This window comes from Mastomys coucha, unplaced genomic scaffold, assembly GCF_008632895.1.
Source record: "Mastomys coucha isolate ucsf_1 unplaced genomic scaffold, UCSF_Mcou_1 pScaffold20, whole genome shotgun sequence".
In the NCBI taxonomy this organism is placed as follows: Eukaryota; Metazoa; Chordata; class Mammalia; order Rodentia; family Muridae; genus Mastomys; species Mastomys coucha.
The window spans coordinates 93193072-93212697 of NW_022196903.1; the positions used below are offsets into that span (position 1 = coordinate 93193072).

The 19626-nt window shown below is 44.4% G+C and overlaps 1 protein-coding gene across 7 annotated transcripts in view; it reads right to left on the minus strand.

Annotated features, from left to right (window-relative positions):
- Positions 1–19626, minus strand: part of Foxp1 (forkhead box P1) — a 600509-nt gene that overhangs the window by 500827 nt on the left and 80056 nt on the right. For all 7 annotated transcript variants that reach the window (XM_031382737.1, XM_031382735.1, XM_031382736.1 and 4 more), the window contains one exon: positions 9837–9966. The gene's annotated coding sequence lies outside the window, so the exon portion shown is untranslated. The remainder of the gene's footprint in view (positions 1–9836; positions 9967–19626) is intronic.

A 19626-nucleotide genomic window follows, 5' to 3' on the forward strand; every position in this document is an offset into this window, starting at 1 on the left:
AGAAGTGTAGGGATTACACACATGCACTGATGTGTCTGACTTTCACCTGGCTTCTGGGGGGTCCAAGTTCAGATCATCAATCAGATTTTTCACAGCAAGCACCTCACCCTCTGAACTAGCTCACTGGGGCGTACACACACCAGTGCACTCCGAGCTACCCACGCTCACTTTCCATCAGCCTGAGCTTGGGCCATCTTACCTTCTCGTGCAATTCTGTAGACTATTTATTAACCACCCTACAAATAAGCTAGCCTGACACCTTTTTAAAGCAGCAACATTATTAATTAAAAAGATGCTGACACCCATGCACAATAACTTCCTTATATCTTAATATGCATATCCATAGACTGATTATAACAGCGCCAAGAGATTGACAGGAAATGACTGAGTGTAATGGCCCAGAGAAGACACCACATTGATCAGTATATAATACACGTTTCTTCAAACTGCCTACCTGCATATTTACACATGTCAACTCACACAGACTTTTATGACAGAATGCTTTTTTCAAAGATCTATGTAACAATTCTAACACCGATTCAAAAAAAAAATTTTTTTTTCAATCACAAAAAGCACCTTCTGAGACTTCAGAAAGTGGGAATTTTATCATCAAATAGTGCAACCTGGAGCTTTCGCCCTTCCACCTGCAAGGATCCTGATGGATAAAAGAAAACCTGCAAATGTCTCACGAGGTGAAATATAGTTACAAGAAACACATATTCCTGGTCATAAGGTCATAACTTGGTTACAGACTTTCCACAACCAGTAAGACATCACACAACCTTTCCCCCGCTTGCCATATGAGCAAACTGAGGCTTCAGGGAGACTAGTGTGTTTGCCAGGCTTACACTGTTAGGGAGGTCGCTGTCCAGTCTGAGTCAGTGATCAAGTTCTCTTGAGAAAACCTGTGGACCTGACAATATAAACTTAACACCTTTCCTGGGCAGTTCTCAGGTCAAAAGCATTGAAAAGTGTGGCCTCAAGTACTCGGAGGATGTGACCTATAGACCAAAGCTAGTACACCATGCTCCCTGACAGAACGGTTCTCTCTCCATCCTCATATCTGGCTATAATTCCCACTGCTGAAGAGAAACTGCAGATACCTCACCAAGTCTACAAGAGGGAATCCCCACACCACCCAGTAGGCCGGAACTCTCCTCAGAGCCTCCACAAACCTGCTGTCTACCCATACCTATCTATAACTATCCTGATAAATATCTTACCTCAAAGGACAATCTATGTCAGTGTCCCCCCACTTAAAGCCCTAATTTAAGGCCTTACAGACTGAGAGAAGAGAAAATGGTGAGTTTCAAGCTTAGGTTTCCTTTAGCTACTATGAAATGATTCAGGGGACTATTAGAGGAAGATCTCTAACACAAGTATTATAACCCTCGGCCGGTCACAGCTAGCCTAGTATGCCAACTACTGTTATTGGGCAGGTTAGACACAGAATATTCGGGTACCAGGCTAAACCACTGTATCTGCATTGTTTAGAAAATGAACTCAAGACTGGGCTGACCTGGTGTACTGCTTCTAACCTCAAGGCTCTAGTAAATCCAATACCCCGGCAGCTATGGGGGGAAGGGACCAGACTACAAGGACATGCTGCACCCCATGACTGGCTTATCAACCACTAGAACAACAAGTGTGCTAGGTAAGGCTTCATCCCCACCCCCAAACACACATACACATGCAGAGGGTGGACACATTAGGGCAGAGACACATGTGTTTGGAAGCCAGAAATGAGTGTAAAGTACTTCCCTTAGTTGCTCTCCCCCTTGCTCTCTCTGTGTCTGGAGCTCACGCATCAGGCTAGAAGGGCCAGCCAGAGAGGGCCAACCTCTCACTCCCAACCTCTCACTCCCAACCTCTCACTCCCAACCTCTCACTCCCAACCTCTCCCTAGCACTGGAATCATAGACATAAACTAAGACAGTATAGGCATTTTTCTGTGGATTCTGGGATCCAAACTCAGATCTTCATATGTTCATGGCAAGGACTCGACCAAATAAGCAACACCCCCCCACACACACACACACACCTTACAGAGGCCCAAGACTTTAGAAAGCTGTAAAAACTCTTACAGCTCTCAGCCATTGGAATAGCAACCTGCTGCCCCTCAGTTTCCCATCTTCTCCAAGTAGGTGCAGAGAAACCACAAGTGGTGTGTCACTTGCGGTTATATAACCTAGTCTGCAACTTTCAGAACTATATAGAGAAAAGTTCCCTTATTAATACCCAAGTGCACCTGATGTTAAAAATAGTACAAAATCCCACACATTCCTGGAACGAGTCTTGGCTGCCTATACTGCAGAGCCATCCAAAGAGCAGACGTCCCCGTTGCCTATGGACATGTGGCCTAAATGTCACATACAACACTCAGGCTTCCCACCACCACAAAGGTCTCACATCAGGGCCTTCCCTCAAACACCAGTTCTCTCTTGGGTTGGGCTAATATTCCTATTATGTTTATGTTCCTGGGGTCCAGACACTTAGGCATTGCTGCTCCAGGGGATGCTGACAGACAGAAAGGCATTCCACACTGAGCCCATGGCCAGGATCTTGGCTAGAAAATGAGAAATATTGGAGGCAGGGAGGAATTTGGAAGAAATTGTTCTCCTTCCTACCGTGGGTTTCATGTACAGAACAAGCTTCAGTTTCAAATTCATTGCATCCCATGTCTTTGTACGCCATACACGCACGTGCATGCGCGCGCACACACACACACACACATACACACACACGTAAAGGAGGATATTTAGCAGTCCCTGCCTCTGTCCCTTGAGACAGGGTCACTGAACAAGAGGCAAGGCTAGAAATGAACAAGTCCAAATAACCTAGACTTCATGGTGCTGCAAGCACACAGTCACACTCAGCTTTTCAGGTGGCACTGGCAACTTGAACTCAGTCCTCACACTTGTACCGCATGTGCTCTTACCCACTGAGCTATCTCTCCAGCTCCATAGTCCATTTTTTTCCTCAAAGATAAACTACACAATCTTCCCTGTGAAGTAGCATTTAAAAAACCCTGGATAGCCATGAAACCTACTAGAACAGGAACGAACATAGCAGGTGCCCAATAGTTAGGTCAATACGGACCCTGGCCCAAGCCTCGGCAGAAACCACTTTTGATGCTCTGTGATTCTATGCGTGGGACTTGAGTACTCCACTTCTGCCTTGACAATAAATCCAGAATGATAATATGCACCACACAGAGGTGCTGTTAGAAGTAAATGAGATAACCAATGTGATACTTAAGCTAGTGCAGGGGAAAAATAAGTGTCTAATGGATGTCTGCTATGATTATTTCTTACAAACATTACTAAACTCACAGAACGCAGGAGGGATACAAAGATTCCATCTCATGAGCCCGTTCCAATCAATCAGACAGAACTGCATAGCCTACTGTGCAGGGAGAAATCTAAGAGTCACCATCAGAGCAGAACATGGCCAGAGGTCTAGGGGTTTGGTCATCCTTGGCCAAGGTCAACAGAATTACCCTCTGAAGAAGGGCTGATAGGTGACCAGACCGCATCTTCACCTCTGATTGCTTTCCAGAGCTCTGGTGACATAATCAACACAAATAATAATACATAGCACACTGAAATGAAATTAAAATGTACATTAACTAAATGATAGCTTAAATGTGATAATTGCTCATTTTTCTTTAAGAAGGAATTAAAATGATGGCAATTCTCAACAGGCAGCTCAGCAGCCTGCATATGAAACGAGATGGAAATTTCCTTCTCGTGGCCTCTGCACATAACTCCAACCAAGTTAACAGAAAACACAGTGTTTTTTTAAGAATAATGTGTGATATAGTCTAAGTTCCTAGAATTTTACATCATGAAAGGCATCATGTAAAAAATAAAGGCTGAATTCCTTCCTCCTCAGCGTTACAGCTTACTGATGAGCAGGGCTTACACGTGAAAGGAAGATGTGAGAGTTATCCCACGGGGTCAGCGCCTGGCATCTACGGGTGCCTGCCCTTCAGGAAAGTCAGTGCTGGCAGAATGAAAGTCACCCACCAGTTCTCACAGCTCCACTTCCTCACCAAGTCAGAGCCAGGCTTGACACATAGGTGAAAGGAAGGTGAGAACAGGCCCCCCCCACCCCCTGCTGATCTTCTCCAACAGAAATTAAAAACAAATGAACCCCACCACCTCACAATGTGTCTCATCTAAAACACCCAAACCAGAAGAAAAGAAAAACTACCCAGCAGACTCAGGGCACAAGGTGCAGGCATGTTTGTCAAAAGCCTCTGGCCATAAGGGTGTGGGCAACACTCAGGAGTGAGAAGGGAGAAGCCAGCACAGAGCAACACTATCTGGGAAAAACAACAGATTGAGGATGTAGCTCACATAGCATAGTTTAATCCCCAGCATCCAGAATATATCCGTATGCATACATGCATGTAGATGCATTCATATATTAACTGCTCAATATCAACACTGCTAACATTTGAGCATGCTAGGACACACGTGTGGAGGTCAGGGAACAAAACCTCGGGAGCTGGTTCTCACTTTCTAGCCTGTTGAGACAGGACCTCTCTAGCCACGTCTGATCTGCACTTCATGCACCAGGGCAACTTGCCTGCAAGCTTTCAAGCAATCCTACTTCAGCCTCCCACCTCACTGTAGGGATGCTAAGACTGTAGATGCAGGGTACAACATACAGCTTTTAAGGTGGGTTCCAGGGACTGAATTCAAAATCCTTAGGCTTACATGTTCTGGCACCCCCACCTAATGCTCCGCCACCTCCCTGGCCCTCACTGACACAGGAAGCGTAGGAACATGGCATAGGAAGGCTTTCAGTGACTGTGTGCCAATAAGGGTGAACTGGGCAAACAAAGGGCAACTTGAAAGACTCCTCTAAAGCTGCTGGCTTTGCACATGACGATATCTCTGATTTCCCAAATGGTGAGCTGATAACCTACAAGATCGTGGGCAGAAAATTCCCATAGACTAACACCTGATCCCAATGTCTGCCATGAGCATAGGGACGAGAAGGAAATGATAAAATCCTTGTTTTAGGCAAGAGGTGCGTGTTGGTGTCAAATGAACAAACACTAACCAATAGATTAAAAGTTTATTCTAAAGCAAATTAGTATGTCCAGAAAAATGCTTATATAATCCCACCAGGGGTTTCTCGAGGAATGGGAAATACCTGCAATATAAACGCAGATCTCCTTTATTACAAAGTTGGGTCATATTCTCATTCCTAGCCTAATTTCCTATATCATAAAAACCTATATTCAATTTTATAAATAGCATACAGCAAGAATCATAAATTTAGTTAATGCTGAGATTTAACAGATTTTTTTTTTTAAGTGAGTGAGAAACGGCTGCTTCAGAGCAAGTATCAGAAAGGGTTCTTTCTTTGAAGCTATGTTTTTCCCTCTGACGCCACCTCCTCGGGGACATAACTAGAGAGAAATAAATTTCCCAGCTAATATATATGAAGTAACATGTTTAACATTATCCTATGAATTTATATCTACCTACACCATATAAATTTATTCCACATAAACCGTCGCTTCCAACAGAATTCATTAAAATAACGTTACAGCTTCTGAATTAAACACAATCTTCTAATTGGAATTTAATCTTACAATAGTAGTCGGTGGGTTTTCTTTTTTAATTGACAAACGGAATAATTCATTCATGAGCTCCATGGTTCCTTCTGAAGGATGTAACGGCACATTTGACACGGGTGGGCTGGCCACTGCCGTGAGGCTACAAGATCCTTCACGGCTGTCCGGCTTCTGCTAGTGAGCGGGACAGGATGGACACTGTCCATGCTGAAGGAATGCGTGGCTAATATATTCCATTATTTCCATGAAAATGTCATGTTAATTTCTGATCTTCATCAAGCCAGACAATGGCTTCTATCATTGGCCATTAGCCAATTAGCTGTGTGGAAAATATTCCACCAATTACATTACTTGTATTAGGTTAGGGACTGGAGAGAGACAAAATAAACGTGTTGAAAATACTGGGGAGATAAAATTTAAGTTGACACTGTCTCCGCATGCTGGAGCCCAAGTTATACAATCTGATAGGCAGCTGCCAGTGCTTATAAATGCTTATTAAATCTCGCTTCTCTTTATGGCATGAGCGAAGATCTGTATTTTTACCAATATTAGCTTCATTGTGTTATGAAAGAGACCAAAATACTTAAGATCATTCTCTCCAGCTTATAAAACATATTATATAGTTTATTAAATTGTTAAAATTACTTTTCAAAGTCAAAATTTCGCAAACTGGAAGTTTAAGCACAACCAAGTAGCTTGGCCCAATTTGACATGCTGCAACCCAAGGTGGCCCAGAAAGGAATGTCAGCCTGCACTCTTTTCTCAGACCTCTGGCAAGCTGCATGAATCTTCTCCTGAAATCTGAATGGCCATGACCCCCTCCCTAAATAATTCGTGAAAGAAACAAACTAAGAAAGGAAGGGAGGGAGGGAAGGAGGGAAGAAGGAACAGACAGAATGGGAAAGGATGTGCCTGTTCTTAAGTTTTACTTAAAAAGCAAAGGATGCCCAGACTCACAAAGTACACAGCCTCTGGCCTGATCTGAAGTGAGGTGGGATTGTATCTTTTAAGTTTCTACTTCTTTGCAAGTCTAAAGTTAAAAATGTGATGAGAAAGATCAAAGAGAAACTGAAACTAGGGAGAGGACAAAGTCAGTAAAGCATGTGCCATGCACACCTAAGGACCTGTGTGGAGGTCCCCAGCCACCATGTATAAAAGCTGCACTTGTAATCCTAACTCTAGGAAGGTAGAAACAGACTCAATAATACTAGTCCTTTCTGTAAGTTCCAGGCAAGGAAGAGACCCAGTCTCATAAAACAAGTAGATGCTGTATGAGATTGACCTATGAGGTTGTCCTCTGGCCCCCTACATAGACAGACAGAAAGATAGGCAGACACACACACACACACACACACACACACACACACACACACAGACAAACTGAACAAAACAAAATAGAAACCTCACGAACAATGTGAACAAACCACACACATCATGTGATGCTTATAGTGTCGCCAGACATGTAGAGAGTTTAGTGGTAGGGACAATACAAGGCCGGAGCACAGCCTGACAAACAAGCCAGAACCTCTGCCATCCCTCGTCAATCTTCTCAGGAACACTATGCAAATCCAGACTGTTATTATCACATTTATTAATAACCATGGCTAGCTGCCTATTAAATATGCAACAGACTTAGCCGCTCTTCACTCCAAGCCTCAGACAGGGAACGACATTAACTAATGCTTCATGCTCACACCAGGCAAACAGGAACCAACCCAGAGGTCTGCCAGGTGAGTGGGGGCCTTAAAGAGCCACAGACCATAGACAGACTGCCTCACTTTGTGTCACAGGCACTGTTCAGTGACAACACAGATCCAGGACATTACCCATCTTCTGACCCTAACAATTCTGCTATGATGATCTATGTGCAAACCTTTTATCTCGGTTTCATTCCCCAGCTGCACTTCGGCAGGTGATGAGCCACTTTAACCGCCCACCCCTGTGGCTCTGACCTGCTTCACCATAAGGACAGATTCCAGGAAATGCTTCACTCAGAACAAGAGTTGATGATGAGACTAAAGACTCCAAATGATCAGCTATCTTTTGGTTACTCAATAAACTGTAAGGTGTAAGACTATGAATGAGCTGACTCTGAAAGGGCTTAACTGGCCGGCCCTCAGGTGTGGGGCACCTGGGCAGGACAAGTTACTCCATCACAGAGAACTCCTCCTCTGCTGGGCATCGAAGTAAACTCAGGAGAGAACGGATGTATCAAAACGAATGCTCAAGCTCACAGGACCTCTACTTCTTACTAAAAACACAGCCACAGGACATTCACTGCAGTCTAAGAAACACAAAGCAGTTAGTTCCTTAGTTATAAAAACCTACACTGCTATTCAATATGGCCTAACAGTAGTTTTTTTTTTTCTCAAAGAAGCATTTTCCATCATAGTCCTTTTGACTAATTTTTCCGATAGTCTTAACAACTGAAATTGACGAGCAAAATAATATTCAGTATACCAATTCATGTGGTTTTGTTCAATTTCGTACGACAAATTTCATGACAGTGAGACTGAGTCAGACTCTCAGTACTGAAGTTAGGGGTGACAAGTAAAAGGCTAGGCTCCGGGACATTTCAAGAACTTCAGTATTCCAGCCATTTCTATGAATTCTCTGCTCCGACAGATTCAAGTTCTATTCTCAACTCCACCTGTGCATGTGCCTAATGTATGCCACCTGCTCCCCCTCTACAGCCCATGCATCAAAGCCTGTCAAAGGCCTCTTGCACTGGAAGCCCTCTGTAAGCAAGGGAACCCCAGACCTGGCTAGGGACACCCCCAACACCATGATCTCAATCAGGTCTAACACCCCATGACTCCATTGGGCATTTTTTAATTGTACCATGAACATCCCCACCTTTCGTTTATCATTGATTATTTGCCTACTTCTTGACAATGAAAGAAAAACTACTGCACAGACAGTAACAGGATGATATTTTCTCCCTGAAAAGTATGGCCGGTCTGATAAGAAACAGGAAAGCCAGCAGGCCTCTGCAGCACAGGACAGTTTAAACAGTGGGTCTCATCTAATGTCATGTGAAACCAGAGAGGTTCGTCAACACGCTCCCTACTGGAAAATCTGCAACAATCTGCCCCAAGCACCTGGTTGCATAACAGTGTTTTCCAGAGACACTCATCACCAGGAGACATGTCCTGGCAAGAGGAATAAGTTGAGGACCAATTCCTGTGTCTACTCCTAAAGAAGCCCAGGGACCTCAGTAGCTGGCTCAGACTGAGTGGGCTTTGGCAGTGCTGTTTGTAAATGAAGAGGGTGTGAGCTGACTTCCAGAACCTTGTTAGTACAGACAGCACCTGACCCATTACCATACTTTGTACAGAATACAAGGACTCAAACACAAGAGATTACATACCTATCAGTTAATTATTAGTTAGATTTGAATATGTGTTCTTTCTGCCCTATTATGCTTCTTCCCATTACCTGTGTTTTGAATACAATTCCATTCCTAAGATGAGTTTATGCCAATGGCTCTCAGTACCTCAGTAAATACCTGTCAATAAGTTGCTCCCATACACTGGCCCTATCAAGGACAAAATTAGCACAAGATGTCAGACATTTCTCCACAAATCTTTCCCTCAATAAATTACTGGGTGTGAGGGTAAGTCACAATTATTCATTATTACAGGGGAAGCATGTTTTCTGAGGAACATGGTAGATCATATCAAATATGGAAAGTATATATAACAGGAAAACATCATGTTCCTTCTAACATGACACCGAATGACCTGATGAGGCAGGTGACAGTGGGAAAAGTCCCCAGTTTTAAGCAAATTGCCGAGAGATCAAACATTACAACCTTTTGGCTATAATGTTATGTGAGGGCTGAGGATTGGGACGCTCTCCATGAGGAAACTCGAACTCAAGAGGAAGTAATCGTTACCACAGGACTCAAAAGGCAATTACTCAGACGTGGAGACGTACACGTGCTCCAAAATTTCAAGTGCCCGTACCTCAGAGTTTTATTAGAACCCAAAAGGTAAGTGAGAATAGCTCCTCCTTGTCCTTCCTCTGAGTTCACTAGGAATTATCCCAAAGGGCTTAACAATGAGATCAACACCACAGTGTGTCCCTGCTCTAAAACTGGGAATCCCCTCCCCCCCCCAACCCCCCCCCCCATGGGCTGCTGTCCTCATGGGCTTGCTTTCCTTCTTGCTTGCTTTTTTTTTTTTTTCTTTTCTTTTTGGCTTGTGACTTGGCCAGAGAGTAGTCACCAACTTTCACTCACCCTTTAGGCTAGCAGGCATCACACCCATCCGCTCATGGTTGACCGCAAGGCAGAGAAGGGAGCGCAGCCCTCACCATTGCCGAAAGGGTTCCCTCGGAAGCTGGGATAGTCAGCAGATGCTCCTGGGACGCTGCAACATAAAAATATTTTTTTTACACATAACTAAGATGTGACTTCTAAAACCACTACTTCCTTAAACTTGCAAACAACAACACAGACACCACTCTAGAGATGGAGGAAGCTCCATTCTGACAGTATGGGTGCAGCAAGCGCAAGGCTCACAAGCAGGGGCTGGAAGCTGGCTTTCAATGCCTTACATGGGTCATTATTTTTTTTAACTGTAGTTTTTGTTGTTGTTGTTGTTGTTTTTCTGAGACAGGGTTTCTCTATGAAACCTTTGCTGTCCTGGAATTCACTCTGCAAACCAGGTTGGCCTCGAACTCAAGAGATCTACCTACCTCTGCCCCACGCCCCAAATGCTGGGATTAGAGTGCCCCCACCACCACTCGGCATTCTATAATTTTTTAAAAAAAAATAGCTCAGAATTTCAAATGCACTATGTCTTACCAGAAAGGATCTGGGTAATATGAAACCATGTTAACTTGAATCATATATAGATATAAAAGCATCTTTTCTTGTTAGATACCACTCTTTGCCAAAGGATGAAAAAATCATGCAAAAAATGTTAAAATTAATGATTTAAAATCATTTGAGATGATAATAATCATAAAAAAGAAAACTAATGGGAGGAACAGTTATGATACTTTATGTAAAGTAATTGTATTTTCATCTTCAGATGGTCCTGAGTTCTACAAGGATCACACTCACATAGGTATTTCCACTGAGAGAGAAGCGACACTGTACTGAATTGAGGCGCCTCAAGTCTGCCCTCAGAATTGTCACTGTTCAACCGTATGGCCCTGGAGAGCCTTTTAACATCTTGAGATTCTAGTGCTCAACTGCGGATACAGGTATTAACCGGAGCTTACCCACCTCCTTCTACTGTTCTTTGCCTCTCCATCATAAAGCATGATTATTTTTAAGGAACTTCAACTATTCGCTTCTCCTTTAAACATCATGATTAAGAGGTTTATGACATGAATCACTCTTAAATCCAACTGCCATCAACACCAACGTCGGGCTGTGGGCAGAGTGTTGCAAGCGTTTAGAAAGACTTTCACTCTGGCGTGAGGACCTTGGACTGAGCACTGGCAGTCAATAGCTCATCACTCCCTGGGTGTCCACAAGTGGCTTCCCTTCCTCCCCAGACCACAGCACCAACTCCAGAGAAACGGGTCTCAGCCTATTCCACATTGAATCCTCTTGACCTTTGGAGGTAGCATTGAAAGGTGCTCAAAATGCAGACAGCGGGCCATGAGACTGCAGAAGATACAGTAACTACAAACGGTCGACCATACTAAAAGCAAATGACAAGTCCTGGACTCCTGTTGGCACAAATATCCTTGAGTCCCTCAAACTATCTCACAGAGTTAGAGAGGTTCCCAAAACTATGGATTCTACCTCACATACCCAAAAAATCATATGCTAGACTGGTCCCTCATTCTCTGAGTTTATAAAGAGCCCTACATAATCTGCTGTCTCAAATTCCCTGATATGATCTTAAACTACCAATTCAACTCCTCACTATAATCAAGGCAGGGCTTCCTTCTGCTCAAAATGAGCCACAGGTCTGGTGACCTTATTAGTCCAGTCCTCTGAGACCCTACTAGTCTACTCTTTATTTGGGGTGGGGGGGTGGGGGAAGTGTCTTTATCATCTCTTGAGTATTATGAGCATAAGCCACTTCACGAGACTGTCCTGCCCACCTCCTACATATTGTAACCATAATGTCCAATTTGCCTCCTCAAGAACTGCTGGCATTATTTCCAGATCTTTGCCTCACTTATTCACCTGTGTTTCTCACTAGACTATCTGCCCCACGAGATAAAGGCTTTGTCCATCACTTCAAAACTCCAAGAAAAGTGCTACCACAAAAAAGGCACTCCATACAAATGTTAAGTCAACAAATGGCTCAAAATTAAAATCAGTAAATGAGCATCTCCTAAAATATCGCTGCTATTGATGGCCATCGAGGTAGGTGACGTCCGAGGGAAGTCACAGTTATCTTTTCCATTTCATAAAATGAAAATGGGCCAGAGAGATAGCTCAGAGGATAAGAGAACTGGCTGGGCTTTCAGAGACAAGGTTTGATTCCCAGCATGCACGTGGTGTCTCACAATTATATGTAACCACAGCTCTAGGGAATATGACATCGTCTTCTGGCCTGTGTAGGCACCAAACATGCAAGTTATACAAGTACACATGCACGTAAAACATCCATACACATAAAATAAGACTTGTACTATAAAATGTCTAATATAGATACCAAGGCCCAGAGAATCCCAGTGATTGGGCTCTGTAAAGCTTATTTTGAGAAATGTATACTTTCTCAAGTCACTTCACAAATACAAAGTTTCAGATCCTAAAGCCTGACAGAATCTTTTGAAGCAGGCTGGCTCAGCTGAGTCTTGGCTGTGACACCTCATGGAAGACAACTCACTCATGAAAGGAGGTTTCCCCGAGGAAACCTCCTTTTTAGTATAGGAAGCATAGGCACCCACAACCACCAGACACACAGAACACACAGCAGGGCATATGGAGCATCCACTGTCACAAACAAAAGCACTTCTCTCCTCCCGAAATTGTTAAAGAGGAGGAGGGGGAGGGGGAAGAAGAGGGAGGAGAAGAAGGCAGAGGAGGAAGAGAAGGAGCAGCAGCAGCAAAGGAAGGTTAAAGCTACTCTTTTGTCTTTGATTCTAGAACAATTTCAGAAGCCCGGAGTGAGTGCCAGTGAACAGCAGACTGGGAGGGGTTAACCACAGGAAGTTTCTGGTCAGTGGATTCCTTTCTAAAGGAACTGTTTTCAGTGAGTTTTAGAAGGAATTAGAAACTGGGATATAAGTCCAAATCCCTACCAAAGGGCCTGAGGCTAGGCAGTAAGTAAGGGGCCAGCGAAGCAGACAGGGCCCTAAGTGACTGGGGCAGCTTTCCAGTCAAGTCACCTGTGGGTCAAGCCACAGCCTGGGACTTGACTCAGCAACTCTGGCCTGCAGCACTTAAAATGCAGAAGAGTAACCGGGAATACCCAAAAATAAAGGACCAAGTTCCACTGTGGTTTGTGGGACAATTCTGTTTGGATTCGGGATGATTTGTTGAGCGTCCGACATAGAAACTCTCCACTTAGCTCTGTAACTAACTGAAACGCTTAACTGCTCCAAGCCCCAGAAATGGAAAAAAAAAAAAATACAGCTACCTTAGAAAGACAGATATCCAAATAAATTATCCAGAACACTGCCCAGAGGCAAAAGCTGTCTACCTAGAATTGTATACCCAGCAAAACTATCTTTCAAAACAGAAGGTGAAAAGAGAGCCTTTCAGACAAAAAAGGGAACTTATCACTTCTTTATAAGGACAGTCTGAGAGATTAATGGCAAGCTGAAAGAACATTAGTTCCAAGGATGGTTCTTTTTTATTTCAGTATGTAGGGGCATGCTACAATGGTGGAGAGGAACACACAAATGCACTCACAGAGCAAAGGGGAGGTCTCAAAAAATTAAATATACATGTCTATGTATGCACACATACACTCAAGCATGCTGGCACGAATGCACGCACATGCACACCACAGTCCCAGGCTTCCCACTGGCGTCCATTTTTCTTCTTTCCTCACAGTGTAGTATGACAGCCATAGAAGCCAGGGGCAGCCCATTCAGACTGAGGCAGTGGCTTCAGAAGCAGATCCCTGCCCTCCACACAGACCTTCTCCAATCCTCCATTTCTACCAGACACTCCAGGTAACCACAGCTCACTGGATTTCTTCTCCCTGAGCCCTTGGCCAAGGCCCTTGGAGCTCAGTCCTGGGCAGTTTTGGCTGTAAGCCTCAGAGGCATTGTTCTCTTCCATTCTCCTAGAGCCCCACAGAGGCCTGAGCCCAGGAGGTCAGCTGTAACAGGGCTCCAACCTGCTAATCAAGAGCCGCAATAAATTAAAAGCCCATTAAAATATTTTAGAAAGAGCCTAGAAGTGCTCAAACATTAATTGTGCCATATTCAATCTGTTTTCCTAGAGATTTGAAAAGCCAGATTACCACCCTGGGGGTCATTAGAAAGAATGAAGCTTTCTCCTTTTTCCATTTACATATTTAAAAATGCATGCATCCTGGCAGTGGTCAGCAAGTCCTTTCCAAGGCTTTGCAAGTCCTGTGGCTACTTCCAAATGCCACTGTCTAGCCACACAGAAGGGAGGCCCGTGGGAGCCTGCCTTGTTTTGTTTTTCAGTTTCGTTTGTTTTTTAAAGCAAAAGAGCCAAAGCCCAGGGCCCTTGGTTGCAAAACAGCTCTGGGAAAAACAGGTAGAGGCAGCAACAAAACAACAGGGATGTTTTCTTGTTTTGTTCTCCCTGTTTATTTTCCCCTGAAGCAATCACTGCTTGGTACAAAAGTCTGCAGGGAGCTGGGAAGAGCAGCTGCGGTTCCCTGGAGGCCAGGACCCGGCAATCAAGTTGTTTACCAAACACTGCCAGGCACCGGGAAAACAACAACAGCTCGGGCTGGGTTTGCATCTATTTTTCAAAAACAACCTCCTAAAGCCTGGGTTGCCCGGGAACGCCCTGCATGGCTCTGGCTGAGAGGAGAAGAGGGAAATGAAAGGCCCCTGGCTGCACTGACTGCCTGCCTCCCCCAAGGTCTGCATGTAATCAGGATTCCATTTCTACTGAAGACAGTCTATCCGGAAAGGGAGGACTGGGGGGCCAGCAGAATTGCAAGCAGTGAATTCATGCATGAGGTATTTCCAAGCTTCCATTCCAGTGAGGCCCTGTCCAGAAGCCTCCAGGGTGGTTTTCCATTTTGATCAAGCAAGAGGGTCTACATGGGGCTTTCTAAAGCACAGGTCCTAGCTGTTTATTCAGAAGGTTGATCCAACACAGGGACTGGGAATTTCTAGAAAGTTCTCAATTAACCATGGTATTCCTGACGAGAGTCTCTTCTGTGAAGCTAGGTGCCCCTCTACATATCCCTGCGGAAGACTAGGAGAGATTGCTTTCCATTTGGAACTCTTCTGAGTGGCCCAGCGGGGAGAGCATGGCAGAGTAATATGCAAAGATGTTTCCCAAAGGAGACACAGTGGTGGTAATCTACTGGCTTTCCAGGTTGTCTGTCCAACACTTCCCAACCTGGTCTGGGTCCAGAGGGTTACCTTTGGCTTCTAGTTGGGTTTAACCAATGACAGGTGTCACCTCTGTAGTAAAAAGAAGACAGGACATTCATTCCCCTAGCTCTGTCCCCGTTGGGCACTGCAGGTTGACTAAGCTCCTCTCTGACTGAGCACACACAATTCCAGCCTGGCAGTCCAGACCAATTACTGTCTCCCCTGTACAGGCTGGGACCCTTCCCCTTGTCCCTTCCGCTTTACAAGAAATACAAGCCATCCATTTCCTTCCTTCTAACCCTTGACTCAAAAGTTTCATTCAGTATGCTGCCCGTCAAATACAGCCTGGGTTTACGAATGCAAAATCTACAAATTTGTGCACATGTAATAGAAACATGTATACACACACAAGCCAAATCGTTAGCTATAAATCCAACCAGATAGTGAGAGGATTTCATGAAACGTAGAAATGGAATTGAAGTGAGAAGACCTTAAGCCCCTTGACCAAGGACATTTCCTTAGTTTCAGACCGGTTCCTTTTGTCCCCAGGTGCTACAGGAGTGGGCCCATGAGTCTAAACCCTTACACAACCTGAGAAGTAAGCCTGCCAGAGCTGCAAGCCTGCACTAATTTACGTTTCCTTTGTTGCAAATGGCACCAAAATAGAAAGGGAACAGAGGTGGGCGGAGCAGGCTCCATCACCACTCCTGTGAATAACTTTCTGACAACAGTGAACCCAGTTCAAAAAGCACCTCGGCTGAAGAGGAAGAAAAAAAAAAAAACGCCACAAATGCCATGCTGTCAGCTCATAAATAAAATGCCAATCTGCCTCAACTAAGACGGCTGGGAGGAGAGGAACAAATAATACGGCTCTTTTTAAGGCTGCGACAGTAACTCAGGTGTGCTCTGAACACCCAGTAAGCAGAGGTCCCTGAGGTTCTGGTCCCCTAGTGGATACTGTTACCTTACCTACTCAGATGGGCCATGGCACCAATACTTGGGGCAATTAAGTTCCTAAGAACCAATCACTATTCCTGTAAACTCTACAAAGAATTCTTTCAACTCATCAGAGGATGTACTGGGATGTTTGCTCAAAAACAAGGTTTTAAGCAAACCCTCTAGATTAATTAGACAGAGGGAAGAATATGACGTCTCCATAATTACTTTTCTCCATTACCTAGGCTTAACCAGAACTGCTCTGGTTTATTTATGTCTCTCTTTACATGCACACACAAAACAATATGCAGGATGTTCCCTCTGAAATTTGAAGGCTGTTGCCTCTATCCCTACCTGAGCTGTGCCTTCTTAGAAACTCCAAGTTCAACCTAGCCTGTCTTCAGAGAGCCAGAACAGCATCCCACCCTCCCAGAACCCCCTGTACCTCTTCACACTCCCACCCCCAACCAGCATCCCAGTGGAAGCAAGTCTTGGCTCTTTTCCTCATAACATGTGCCTCTTTTTATGACGACATGTGCTCCCCATCACACAAATAAAGGAGAAAGAGCCGGAGTCTTTGACGACTCTGCCGAAGCTAATTTAATGTCCCCCCTTTTCTCAGTCTCCTTGGAGGTCCCACAGGAAGATTCCACTACTCTTCCACACTGTGATGCCTGGATCCAACAAAACCCCTTGTTCCTGTGATCCCATGCAAGGACTGCTGCCCCCAGCTCAGCCCCACAGCATCTACCTTCCAATGTGAAAGGCATTCATCCTACTAGATACATCTCCTGGGGATCTTCTTAGTAGGCTCGCAGCTTCTGTCTATCTGCTGTCTTTCAGGTGGCCACCTGAAGATGGTCCTTCTTCTGACAGCCAGGTCAAGGCTCAACAGGTCTGACAGGGAATGAGGCACTAAGACCTGTGTGCTCAGTGACTACAAACTTACTCATCCTGGAAGCTTTAGTCCGTTTTCAAAGCAGTTTATAGTACGGAATCCAGGAGAGCCAGCTGCATACTTGACTTTGCTTCGGCCTGGCTGTGCCACTCAGTGGCTGTAACCTGGAAGCTCTCTTGTGTCTGAAAACTGGAATAATGTTTATTTCAACACTACAGGTTTGTTCTGTTGCTTTGAGTTTCAAAGAAATGCACCAACTCTGCACAAGTGCCATGTATGGAGCTGTTCCCTTATCTGTGCTGACGGGTTTGGAAGAAGTAATTGGATTCTGAGAGTTCTGTCTTAACAGTTAATCCCTTGATGGCTATATATTAAGATGGTATTGCTGGCAGTTATTAAATGTAGGTCCCAAGTTAAAGAAAGGATGTCACTGGGGGCAGGATGTGGCTCATCTCCTCTTCCTGTTGTCTGTCAGGGGGTGAGGGTTGGTTTGGCCACAATCTCCTGGTTGTGCTGTCCACCTCATCTGCCGTCCATGTGATGGAGCCAGCTGACCATGGACTGAATCCATAAGCTAAAATAAATTTTCTCTGCTTTATTTTACTTCATGAGTGTTTGTCATAGCAGTGAAAGATCTGTTCATTCCATTCACGAAAATCTCATCCACTCCCTTCCACATCTGACATCATGGTCAAAGTGCGAGTCTGACTGTCCCACAAGCTTGCTCTACCTCTAAAACCCCCAAGTCCTGAAACCTTCCTCAGATTAGCAGCTTCCCACTGAGCTACTTCTAGCTGGGTCACTCCTCTCCAACTAATTCTCTGAAGCTGACACCCACCACTAACCCCTCAGGTAGCGCTGCCTCGAGCTCTTTTCTGGTACCCAGAATCCTGAAAGCCATGTGCCCTGAGTACTGAGTACTGAGTACTGAGTACCAGGGAAGCCTTTGTCCATTCTTCGGTTTCCCATCTTAGCTTTACAGTTCCCTCATGAGAAGAGTGTGAGACAGGAGATTATGATTCATAGTTTACACACTACTTACACAACAGTGCAGGGCACAGAGGGCCTCACATGTGATGCTCATCTGGGGCTCCTGCAGGAGCCAGGAAGAGCCCCCACAAGCCTGCTTGGCAGCCAAACTAGAGAAAGTGGCCACTGAAAAAACACAAGGATCTCAGGCTCACTTTCACAAGTACCCTCCGCTCATGATCCAATTCAATACCACAAAGTGTGAACCCCACCCCCTTTCCCATGACAAGCTGGGTTTAGCTAGGCTAGCAAGCTTGCCTAAGGTTTGCAGCCTGCTGGCAGGGAAGGTAATGTCCCTGTCCCTAAGGCCCAAGGGAGCTTGAAATGACAGGCAAGTGAACACAGAGCTGGCTGCCATCTGTGTCCTTTATAAGGTTTCTGTGGTAAACATATTTGATTGGCTAGGCTTATCATAATAAAGTATTTTGTTTTGTGTCCTGTTCTCCAAACATGTTTATTTGAAGGGAGAGCTTTTTTGATAGCTAGTTTTTCACACTTTAAAATTCAAAACATATTTTCCAGTCTGTAGTAAACAGCTCAAGGTGGTAAACAAATTACATTATTTTGTCTTCACATGGGGGTGGTGAACCTATATTTTTATTCAAACGCCTGAACAAGGCTGAAGTAAGGCTCTCTACTCCAGGAGAACAAGAGCCATATTAATTGTGATGATAAAAAAAAAAAAAAAGAAATTAAGATGCTGAGGTGGGAAGGAGCGGACATTTTTCACTTGCCCAGCTGGAACCTGGAAGGGGAAGTTGGCCACAGCACCAGAGGTAGCCATGTAATTCTTTGTTTTGTTTTGTTTTGTTTTTTGTCTTTTTGAAACAGGGGTTCTCTGTATAGCCCTGGCTGTCCTGGAACTCACTCTGTAGAAAGCCGGGCAGTGGTGGCGCACGCCTTTACTCCCAGCACTTGGGAGTCAGAGGCAGGTGGATTTCTGAGTTCGAGGCCAGGTTAATTCTTAACAATCATGTTTTCTGTGAAGAAGTTACATAATTCACACAACTAAGAGCTGACAAGAGAGGGAAAATGGAACATCAGAAAGGACGGAGCAAGCAACCAGGGCCCAGGATTAGTAGCCACTCTTTTGGGACCTGTACTGAGGGATTATTTGCATCTACTTTAACATTAGTAAGAAGACTAGTAACTTGCATTAAGATGGAATACTGTAATATGTCTACTACCTTGAGCTGGCTTTGAACATAAAAATACAATTCCTTCCGTCACTGGAAAGACAGAAATACAAATCAAGAGAAAGCAAAACAAAAAACAAAAAAACCTAAGCATATGTGAGAAAATCAACGGTTCCATGGAGGCCACTGTCAAGTCCAAATGTGCTCAGGCCAAATCTCTCTTCTAGAGAGTTCTTTTTTTTTTTCCTTGGTTTTTGGAGGCAGGTTTTCTATGTGTGTAACCCTGGCTGTCCTAGAACTAGCTATGTAGACCAGGCTGGCCTTGAACTCACAGAGAATCTGCCTGACCCTGCCTGAGTGCTAGGATTAAAGGAGTGTGCCAACATCTCCCTGCTTCTAGAGAGTTCTTTGTGTTGTAATATTCAAATCGTAAACAAAAGATATCTTATCACAGGGTGTTGGAGTTAATTACAAATTACTTGAAATAAAAAAAAAGAATAGATGCAGAAAGTCTTTGATTAAACAAATACTCTCAACCCCTAACGTGGTTCATCAGTTCAAGTCCAAGTTAAGTCAAAACACAC